Consider the following 10,534-nt stretch of genomic DNA (forward strand, 5'->3'; position numbering starts at 1 on the left):
GTGCATGGTAGATACTCAATAAATAATTTTTTGGAATACGAACAACATCATTAGCTATGACTTATAAGGAATGCCTTTCTTAGCAAGTAAGACAAAGGCTACGCACAGTAAGAAGCCAGCAGGGTGTCCAAAGATGATAAAGAAATGGACTCAAAAGGAGATGTGAGAAAGAAGAGACCAAACATAGGTGGTAAATACTGGCAATTCTTGCACATTGCTAAAAATGAATGAGCAAGCACAAGGCCAACTTCAACTGCCAATAAAACAAATGAAATAGGTAATTTAAAGGAAGCAGCTCTGCTAAGTCTAATATGCCTATCAACACTCGCATTCACACCTTCCTGCGAGCATCACTTATCTCACGGTAAGACACTTTAATGACAAAATTTAATAGGTCTGGCTTCCCTTGTAAAAAGAATAGAAGGCAAAGAGGAAATTCAAACTAAGTATTGAGATTTTACTCAGAAAATTTTAATAGATGAAAATACTCTTCTCTAAAGGAGAGATCTGCCAGAGAATTTTACATTCCACAACAAGGGTGGTACTACTTGCTTCTGGCTGTTTGGAGAGGTTGGCCGATGGGCATATTCTGTTCCTATTAAGTTCAGGAAGACTGTTCTAGCTCCTTTACTTGCAGGGGTACTGAGATCTCAGTTGCTAATCTTGCCTGGGAAATGAGAGCTCATCTCCTAAAGCTTCAGCTTCCACCTGAAGGGTCTCACAGGTTCTCTCTCTATTTCTGGTACATGAAAAATTATTTTTCCTCTATAAGTTTAAGTATAAATTTCTTTAAGATATTTAATCTAGCATTTATATGTGCCCGAAGCAAAATACAAGACAGAAGTTTAGTTTATGCTCAATCTATCATTTCCATCTGAAAATACAAAATTTCCAGAGTATCATGTATTTTACTTTTGAATACAAAATTCAGTAGGGAAAACAGAATCACAATACAACCTCTCATTAGAGATTGTCCAGATCTTGCAAGGAGCATAATTGTAAGTCATGCATTTATAGCAGGCACCATGGTAAGCACTTTGTATACAATAGTGTATAAGAGAAACACAGTCCCTTGTGCTCTCATACATTATTGGAGCCAAGTCAATGTGAGCCACTGGTGGCATGTGATGGCCAAGAGTTAATATAATCATCTTTGAAGAGAGGAAGAACAAAAGTCTTTAGATTCGGGAAGATTTAGAATAAAATTCTGGTTCTACATTTACTAATTAGGTGATCATAGAGTTAAGAAGTATTGTCCCCATTTGCCAATAACAAAACGAGGCTTAGATCCATATAATTAAGTTTTCTAAGCTGTTGTGTGGATTGAGTGCAATTAAATATTTAAAGCACTTTTTACTTTGATGGTGTTCAAGAGATATTAGGTGCCTCCTCCCCTTATCCTTCCCTCTCTCCTGCTTCTTCGGACATCATTAGCAGGAGAATAGATATTAGATCAAGTAATATAATTGTCCAACTCCATTCCTTACTAGTTGGACCAAATCTCGTAAACAGTGTTGAGTTCTACGCACTCATTTCTTAAAAGGATTCAGAAATTCTATTGAAACCAAGTGGAAAGTTGGAATGGATGACTGCCAAAGTTCCTTTCACTTTTAATATTCTATGATTTTTATGGAAGGATAGTAATGAAGAATTCCAGTTATGCCATAAAAAGTCATACATTTAATACAGTATTCTCATATTTCAGATTCCTGCTATACTGTTTTAAATACAAACTTTTAAAAAGCACAGGATCAAAACCTCACAGAAATGAGTATTTCATTTCTAAACATAAAGCTGTTCATTTTGTAGTGCTAAAGACAGAAGTTTTTTCTATTATGTGCAGTCTGATAAAAGATAATGTCTAAAACAGTGCTAATATTGAAATAATTTCATTATGCAAATTGATTTTAAATCTAATCATAAATTAATATAGGGCCCATAAGTGTGTAATTTGAGTGGAAAAATAGTCTAATCAATTTTAAGGACATCTTTTTAAATGTGATTCAATTTTTAAGAAAAAGCTAAAAGACACTTTGAAAGTAATAGCTTTTCAGCTGCATTTTTGTCAAATATATGACTTTACATCTTTTTTGAGAAGGTTTTCATGATACCAAAGGAGTAATATAGTAAGAACTCCATGTGAACAAAATTTAAAAGCTTAGATGTTTAAGAATTGGGAATTGTACTCCTTTTAAAAAGAAGCAAGATTGGCTTGTCAAGTTTTATTGAACTATTTGGATAAATGGTAGGAACCTGATAAAAATGTTGATTAATTAAATTTGAGAGTATCCTTCAGACAGGTGGAATAATTTCTACCTAGTTCGTATCCATAAATGATTTTTAGGAGGCTTATGCCAAGTCACATATGCATTAAGGCTCTCAAAACATGGAGTATAAACCACATTAAACGAGAGAAGAATAAAATTTCTAATCCCTTCTGTGAATGGTGTTCCTATGCTATGTGCTACCCTTTTGCTCTGTGCTTCCTAGCAGCCAAGGGAGACACACGTAGGACACATATTATTATTTACTAAAAGGAAACTTCCTGACACGTGATTCTCAAATTAATGGGCCCAATGCCTTATCATACAGAGAGCACCAAATGGCATTTAGATTAATGCCTGAAATTTGTTTTGAAGAGCTCCAGACGCACCTTTCATTTGGTCATTTCTTTAAAAAATGCCAAGAGCATAATTTTAAAAGGTAATTAAAAGGAGATATTCCTGCTGTCAGGTAGGCAAATGAGATATTATTTTCTTTTCCATGGGAGATGGGTGTTTTTAAATTTGAGAGAAAAAAACAATAACTGGACAGACGTTCTGCAGGAGAGCTGCCGGCACACAGGTGCATGGTGCTGTTAGTGAGCGATTCCAGGGGCCGAACCGCATGGATATAAACCAAGTAGCAACAGAGGCTGGCCATGGAAGACATCGTTTTTATGTTCCATATCCTTGCCTGCTTTATCGAACTCATTTCTTTTAATAACCAATCAAAGCTCTCATAATAGAAATCTAGGCTGAGCCTGACAGCTGGCTAAGGACCTGTTATTCGACATTTGTTGAGCGGAGGAGTGCATGTATCACCCCCAGGATGCATTCTCTAGCACACTGCACACAGAACTCAGCTGAGAAAATATAGCTTCCAGAGTTACAAAATGTGTAGGTGATGGCTAGCACCTTTGACTTCATCTGGTCTCAGCTGACATAGAAAAATGACCATAAAAACAAAGTGTATACACAATGTGTTTCTCATGTGAATCTCTCTGTATGTATTCCAATATGAGAGAATGTTTAGAAGTCTTATGCAATAAGTTCATTTGGATATATGTGTGTATATGTGTATGTGTATGTATATGCATACCCACAGACATATATGTGTATATCTGCACATACACACACTTATATTTTAATGAATGAATTACTTAAATGCTATGTGCCTAGTTATGTCACTAGAACTCTGTTTAAGAGACTGTATTACTAATCACATCAGCTGCTTTTAGCACCCACATGGTTATCTTTCTATTGGGAGAGGTTTAGATGGCAGAACTGTTCTTATGCATTTGTTCTGTCATCTTCCTCCCATCCTAGGATTTTGTGTCACTGACTATTGTTTGTAGAGTCTTTACTAGCTCAACTTTATCCTTGATTCTGAATCAAAAAATACATTACACAAGTAAAAAACAAATTTGTGGGTATCATTCTGAAAGAGAAGGGCACTTTAAAGCCAACAACAAACTGCATGCTATGGCAAAAGAATATCATACTGACTTTCGCATTGTCACAAAATCCAGAACAGACTACTCAAAGAACTCTCTGGAAGCTGACAAACTTATAAAAGCAATCCTAATAAAAAAAAATTTCTGCATTCGACACATATAACAAAGTTACAGTGTGTCATTTGCTCTATAAATTGTCACTATTACCACTTGGAGCAGAAGGAAATATACATAAAGATATATATGTGCATCATTTCATATTCCCTGAGGAAACTGCAAAATTATGTGCACTAAGTTGTTAATTGCAACATAAGAAATGACACTTAAGCAATGGTTCATAATTCCACAAAGTTAAAGTCAAGTGTAAATGCTGCCTGGTGTAATAGGGGAAGAATGTCTTAGGAGGCACCCAGGCCTGGGTGTGAATTCTGACTGTCACTTGTTGGATCTACTACCTCAACTCGATCCTTCTATTACTCTGAGGCTCAGTTTCCCTATCAGCAAAATAGAGATATTAAATATCTATTCTGCAAAGAGTTGTTGTGGAAATAAAGGGAAAATGAATACTAAGTCCCTACCCACTGCTGTTTTTATTGTCAAATTATCAAATCAATTAGAAAGTTAAATAAAGAAATTTATGGTTCATCTATGGATTACATATCTACAAACATCATTAAGATCACGCAAATCTGACTAGATTTAAGATTGAAATTCAATATACATACTTTTTATTTTTTAAATTTTTATTTTTCAATTAGAGTTGACAGTCAATATTACTTTATATTAGTTTCAGGTGTACAGCATAGTAGTTAGACATTTATATAATTTCCAAAGTGATTCTCCCCCACCCTCCGCAATTAACCTAGTACCCATCTGGAACTATACATAGTTATTACAATATTATTGACTATATTCCTTATGCTATACTTCACATCCCCATGACTATTTTGTAACTACCAATTTGCACTTCTAAATCCTTTAACCTTTTTCAGCCAGTCCCCCAATCCTCCTCCCATCTGGCAATCACCAGTTTGTTCTCTATATCTATGAGTCTGTTTTTGTTTTGTTTGTTCACTTATTTTGTTCCTTAGATTCCACATATAAGTGAAATCATAGGGTATTTGTCTTTGTCTGACTTATCTCACTTAGCATAATACACTCTAGGTCCATCTATGTTGTTGCAAATGGTAAGATTTCATTTTTTTTATGGCTGAGTAATATTCCACTGTATGTATGTATGTATGTATGTATGTATGTATGTATGTGTGTGTGTGTGTGTGTGTGTGTGTATCTTCTTTATCTAATCGTCTCTTGATGGGCACTTAGGTTACTTCCATATCTTGTCTATTGTAAACAGCGCTGCAGTGAACATAGGGTTGCATATATCTTTTTGAATTAGTGTTTGGTTTTCTTTGGATAAATACCCAAAAGTACAATTGCTGGTCATAAGGTAGTTCGATTTTCAATTTTTTGAGGAACCTCCAAACTGTTTTCCATAGTGGCTGCACTGATTCAATATACATATTTTCAGCTCTCAAAGTCTATGATTATCTGAGTATACATGAAAGAAAGATATAAAACTCCTCTGAAGATCAATTTTAGGTAAACTATTTTAGAATATATGTAGGAACAAAATTTAGTCCTCAGCAAAGCATTCTCATTTACTTGCTTTCTGATAAATCTACATTCTGTGTCTATAATCATAAATATTATGTGGTAATTCTTATAAAGTTTGCCTTAAAAACAACAGGCTCTGTGCTCTCACATGGGTCATTATCTTGTATTTTCTACTCTTCTTTGAAGGCCCAGCTCCAATATTTCTCATACACTAAATCTTTCGGTGTCTACTCCAGCCCATGGGCTGGTCTCTACCCTGAAAAAAACTTGGGAGTTGTTTGGGGACCTAAGGCTGTCCTTCCTTGCTTAGCATTGGTTTGGGTTCAGCAAGTTCTAGCCCTTGCTTGGAGGTGAGCTGAAAGTCTCTAAAGGTCTCACACACTTGCAGGCATTACCAATAAAAAATTTAGGGGAAAAAAAGTTTTTTCAGCTTCTCTACCAACAGAATTTCCACTTCTATTTTGACTGTTCATTTAGGTTTTAGGTTAACTGTATGGAGATTGTGAGAACTCAGTTTTCACCAGTCTGCCTGATGATGGCCTAATGCATTCACATGTTCTCAACACATATTACGTTGAGTTTTAAATATGCTACAACCACATGATCTTCCCAAACTATCCTAGCAAAGCAAGTGGGAAGTGTGCCCTCTTGTACTTTCACCTTTTGCCCCTCGAGTTTCACCTCCCGTCCTTCTACACCCTGCTCTGTGCCCTCGGAAGCCGGGCTATGAAGACCACCGACACGGTTCCCTTTTCCACTGGCTTCTGGTTTGGTTTGGCCATTGGCAGGAAGTGGCAGATCTGAGGGTGGGGAGAGAGTGAGACCGCCGTACTTATTCTCTGTCTCAGTCCCTGCCAGGTTGCCATCACATCTCTCAGTTCCTGAAAGGTGGCTGACTCCATAGCTACTATCTCCTGGGTTCTGGTTATCATTTTTTTTACCCTTGTCCTTTAGGCCTACAGGACAGAAATGGCTCTTTTCAGTTGTAACTCGGGAGTCCAGTACTCTACCTTACTGGTTCCCTAAACCTAGCCCACCATTTTAAACAGCCCCTTACTAATTCTCACAAATAATGTCAGTCTGAATATGCTATCTGGTTCCTGCCAGGGCACTGACTGAGCCTCGACTCCAGTCTCAGAAAGAGCTACCATGAAAAGAGCGACTCTGGACTCAAATGTCACAGCTTGTTGTTACAGCAGGCCATTGTAGGAACAGCGGTAGTAAATAAGCAGTACCTCTTTACTGGAAAAGAGTAAGAGCAAGTGTCACTTCCAGGTTTATAGGAAACCAATGATTGGATCTATGCTACAAACCAATCAGGGTAAGAATGAAGGCTTTAGAAAGAAAATGAGAATATTAACCAGAAAATAAATTTAGCTAAAGAATATTTTATAATCAAATGTAAACATCACAAGCCCACCAAAATTCAGCTTTTTCTGCTCCTACTGTCATTAAAGAACATCACTAAGTAAGTAGAGGTAGGCAAGATTCTTGAACTTCTATAAAAGTGCTGAGAACAAAAGAACATATATTGTTACAAACACAGCACTAAAGCCCACTGAAGCTTTCATGTAGTCAAGGCTGTACCTCCTTACTGCATTATAGTACCTATAAATATCTGCACAGAGACATAAGTTTGTTTTAATGTAATAAAGTCACTGAAAACTGAATATTAACCATTAATATGAATATCGTTAATGTGGAATCCCATAAGACAATGGTGCTTTGCCCTATAATCTCCTTCCTAAAATCTTGTATTCCAAGAAACCACACTAGATTTTTACATGACACTTCTGAACTGCCCTCTAGTTATTCTCTAGCTACCTCTCATCTTCTGCAGTTCCAAACCTTCCTATCGGGATACTGTTCTTAGTAGCCTCATTTGCCCAGAGAAGTCCTTTACTTCACCTTCTAAGGTTACTTGGACCCATCTTTGTTAATCAATTTTCTTTCCTCCTCCTTCCCTTCCAAATTCCTGCTACTATCACTCAAGGACACCTGAAAAAGAAAAGTTCAGCTCGAAATGTACATTGAGATCTCATCCATATTCTGTACCAATTTCCAGACCATAAAATTTCTTATTGGCAGAGAAAGTGTTCTATAATAATGCCTAAAATAGTCCCCTTTACCTTGTGCTTAAAATAAAGCACACCTTGAATGTACTTTTTAAAATAGGGGCATGTGACAAAAGTCAAAGAGGCCAAAAGAGGAATTCTTCTCTTTCCTATTCCCTTTTTGTTAATGGACTAAAAGATTCTCTTCACTGAAAGCACCTGAGAGAGAGAAGACTAGCCTAAGGATTTGGTGAGGGTGGCTCTGGAAAGCAAGGGGACTGAGGAAACACGAATGACTCTACTTATTAGTCAGAACATGCCAAAATATGGAGTCCACTGTAATTGATGCCCAGCTCACATCTTTGATGGCAAAGATAACTTCTGGTCCATGGAGTCACAATTCTGGGCTGTCTTCCACTGTGGATAATAATTACTTCGGCAGTTAGGAGGACCTGTACTCCAGGGCCTATTGCTGCTCGTTAACCCCCTGTTACCTTTTGCACAGCACAGACACTTGGCAAGTAATCATTGAATAAATGCTTAATTAAGGTTGACTTCACCTATTCATTCAGTTCATAAAGTCCATTCCCCTGGCTTGGAGACAGACCAATTTCCATTCACTCTTTGGTGTCTGAGTTTGGGCAGCAGGTGGTTACCCCAGCTTATGGCTGTGCAGCCTCAAATTAGCAGACTCATTATACCACATGACTCATCTTGAAAGAACTTTCCCATCTGAAATTAATAAATCTTCCCCACATCCCTGTGAGGTAAGTATGGTGTGCTCATCTGCAGGTTACAAGGGAGAAATTGGAAATGAGGAGGTTACAGGCTGTGCCAAAGGTTATTAAGGGCGTCTGTCAGGGAATGAGGTCATAATGCAGTGACCCAGGTTCAGCCTCTCCATCTATACTGGAGTCCAGGCCATTCCCCATGCTCTCACCACCTTATCATTCTCTGGGCTTCTGTGAAGGGGTAGACAGAGTCCAGCAAATATGTGTATCTCAAAGAAAAGAAAAATTACTATGATTTGCCCCTGCTACGCACCTTAATATGTCTTTCCCACAATAACCTGTATTAGAAGTTGTCTCTCCCAGACTTTTTCTAGTAAAGATATCTTGTTAGATAGATTTGGTACTGTCTCCAGGAAAAGAGGCTGAGACTAATACATCTTCATCCATCTTTCTTGGAAATGCACAGCAAGGTTCACTCTCACATCTTCAGAGGCATAAGCCAGTGCATAGGCAGCCTTGGAGTTCAAGGTTACTGCCTGTCCAGGCCTGCAGACTGCCCAGAGCAGAATAACACACAGACTACTCAACACACTTCACAAACTTCACCTCACGTCTCTGATGGATCCCTATGGCATGCATACAGCAAATATTTTAACCTTCTGACTTTGCCAAACAGAACCAGGATTGGCTATTTCCAAGGGAGAAGCAAGCTTCACCCACCACGACCATGTCCTTTTTCTTTTGCTGGTTCCTACTCTAACCTCCTAGATGAGACCTGCCCCAGGTTCCAGGGTTCTGTGTTATTATCATTTACTTTCTTATAGTGTGTTATTACTATTACTTCCCTTCGGGACTTTATTCACTTTCATACTTAAAACTAACTTCCATTCTTGGTCAATTTCTAATTCACCAGGCCTATCTCTCACCTGGAGTGGCTGGATCGTAAACTCTAATTTTCTACCATTTCCATATTGTGTGAGTTCAATTAGATGATTTACTATTCCATTTGGGGAATAACTAATCCTGAAAGACATTAAAATATTTCCTAATGCTCCAATAATTAAAACAGTATAATATTAGCATGAGTAGACAGAAAAATGGAACAGAATAGAAAGTCCAAATACACTCAAATAGACTCAAATACACATGGTAATTTGTTATATGGCAAAGGTGGCTTCTCAGACCAGTAAGGTAAGGATACACTTTCAGAAGTTGAGTTGGCACAACTAGTTGGTCAGGAAAAAAATAAGGTTAGATACATACCTCATATTGTTCATACAACAAAGCCATAAAGTCCCGGAAAAGAAAATATGAACTCCGAATAGTGTTCATCTTAAGAAATTATTGGTATAACAATGATATAGAAGCAATGTTCTAAAAAATCCTTACATGTTATTGATACATATTGATGTACTTATTAAAAAATACTACGATGTCTTGGGTTTGCTTCAAATAGTCTCAGAATGAGTGGGAAAAAAGGTAAAACAAGATTGGCAAAAATTCCTAATTATTGACGCTGGATGATGGGTAGTGGGGTTTCTCATACTATTTTCTCTAGTTTGTGTATTCTTAAAATTTTCCATAATAAAATGTTTTTTTTAAAAGTACCAAGAGAAAACATGAGAGTTTTCCTTGGAGTTGGGAAAGTCTTTTCTAACTATGATTCAAAACCCAGAAAGTATAAAATTAAAGTTTGATAAATTCAATAACTTTAAATGACAATAACTTCTGTATGACACCCCCCACCCCCGCAAAAAAAGCCATAAGCAAAGTTAAAAACAAATAATCTGGAGAAAATATTTTCAATTTATGGCACAGAACAATGAATAATTGTTCACTAATATGGAAAGAGTTGCTAGAAATCAAGAAAATTAATAGCAACCCAACAGAAAAATTAGCAAAAAACATTAATAGACATTTCATAGGAAAATAAATAAAATAGCCTTTAAACATCATGAGAAAAGTGAGCATCTTTTCAAATAGGAGAAATGCAAATTAAAAATGTACTTTATAAATTCCAGATTTTGACTAGTCTGTAGGTTAAAATGTTTTCTATTATTATTATTTTTTTTTTTAGGCGAGGCAACCCTTGGTTGACCTCACAGATTGCAATGACCTTGTCAGTTTACAATCCTTTATTTTTTAATTTTTACACCTATAATACCTGGTCTTCCTAGGTGGTCTCCCATCCAAGTAGTAACCAGGCCCAATCCTGCTTAGCTTCCGAGACCAGATGGGATCGGGCTTATTCAGAGTAGCATCGCCATAGACTAAAATGTTTTCTAACACTCTCTTTTGAGGAGTCATGTGAAATCAGTCATTTTCATATATTGCTAATGTGAATGTGACTTCTAAGGAGCAATTCGGTAACATTATTAAAATATTAAATGCATTTACCCTTGACTCTCTACAGAGAG

General features: G+C 36.9%; 1 protein-coding gene and 1 pseudogene across 2 annotated transcripts in view; both read right to left on the reverse strand.

Annotated features, from left to right (window-relative positions):
- The window catches only part of LYPD6B (LY6/PLAUR domain containing 6B), a 73,205-nt gene that overhangs the window by 19,940 nt on the left and 42,731 nt on the right, over nt 1-10,534 (reverse strand). The gene's annotated exons all lie outside the window — the stretch shown is intronic.
- LOC111739411 lies at nt 10,270-10,388 on the reverse strand (annotated as a pseudogene).

This window comes from Pteropus vampyrus, unplaced genomic scaffold (genome assembly GCF_000151845.1).
Source record: "Pteropus vampyrus isolate Shadow unplaced genomic scaffold, Pvam_2.0 Scaffold2, whole genome shotgun sequence".
Classification (NCBI taxonomy): Eukaryota; Metazoa; Chordata; class Mammalia; order Chiroptera; family Pteropodidae; genus Pteropus; species Pteropus vampyrus.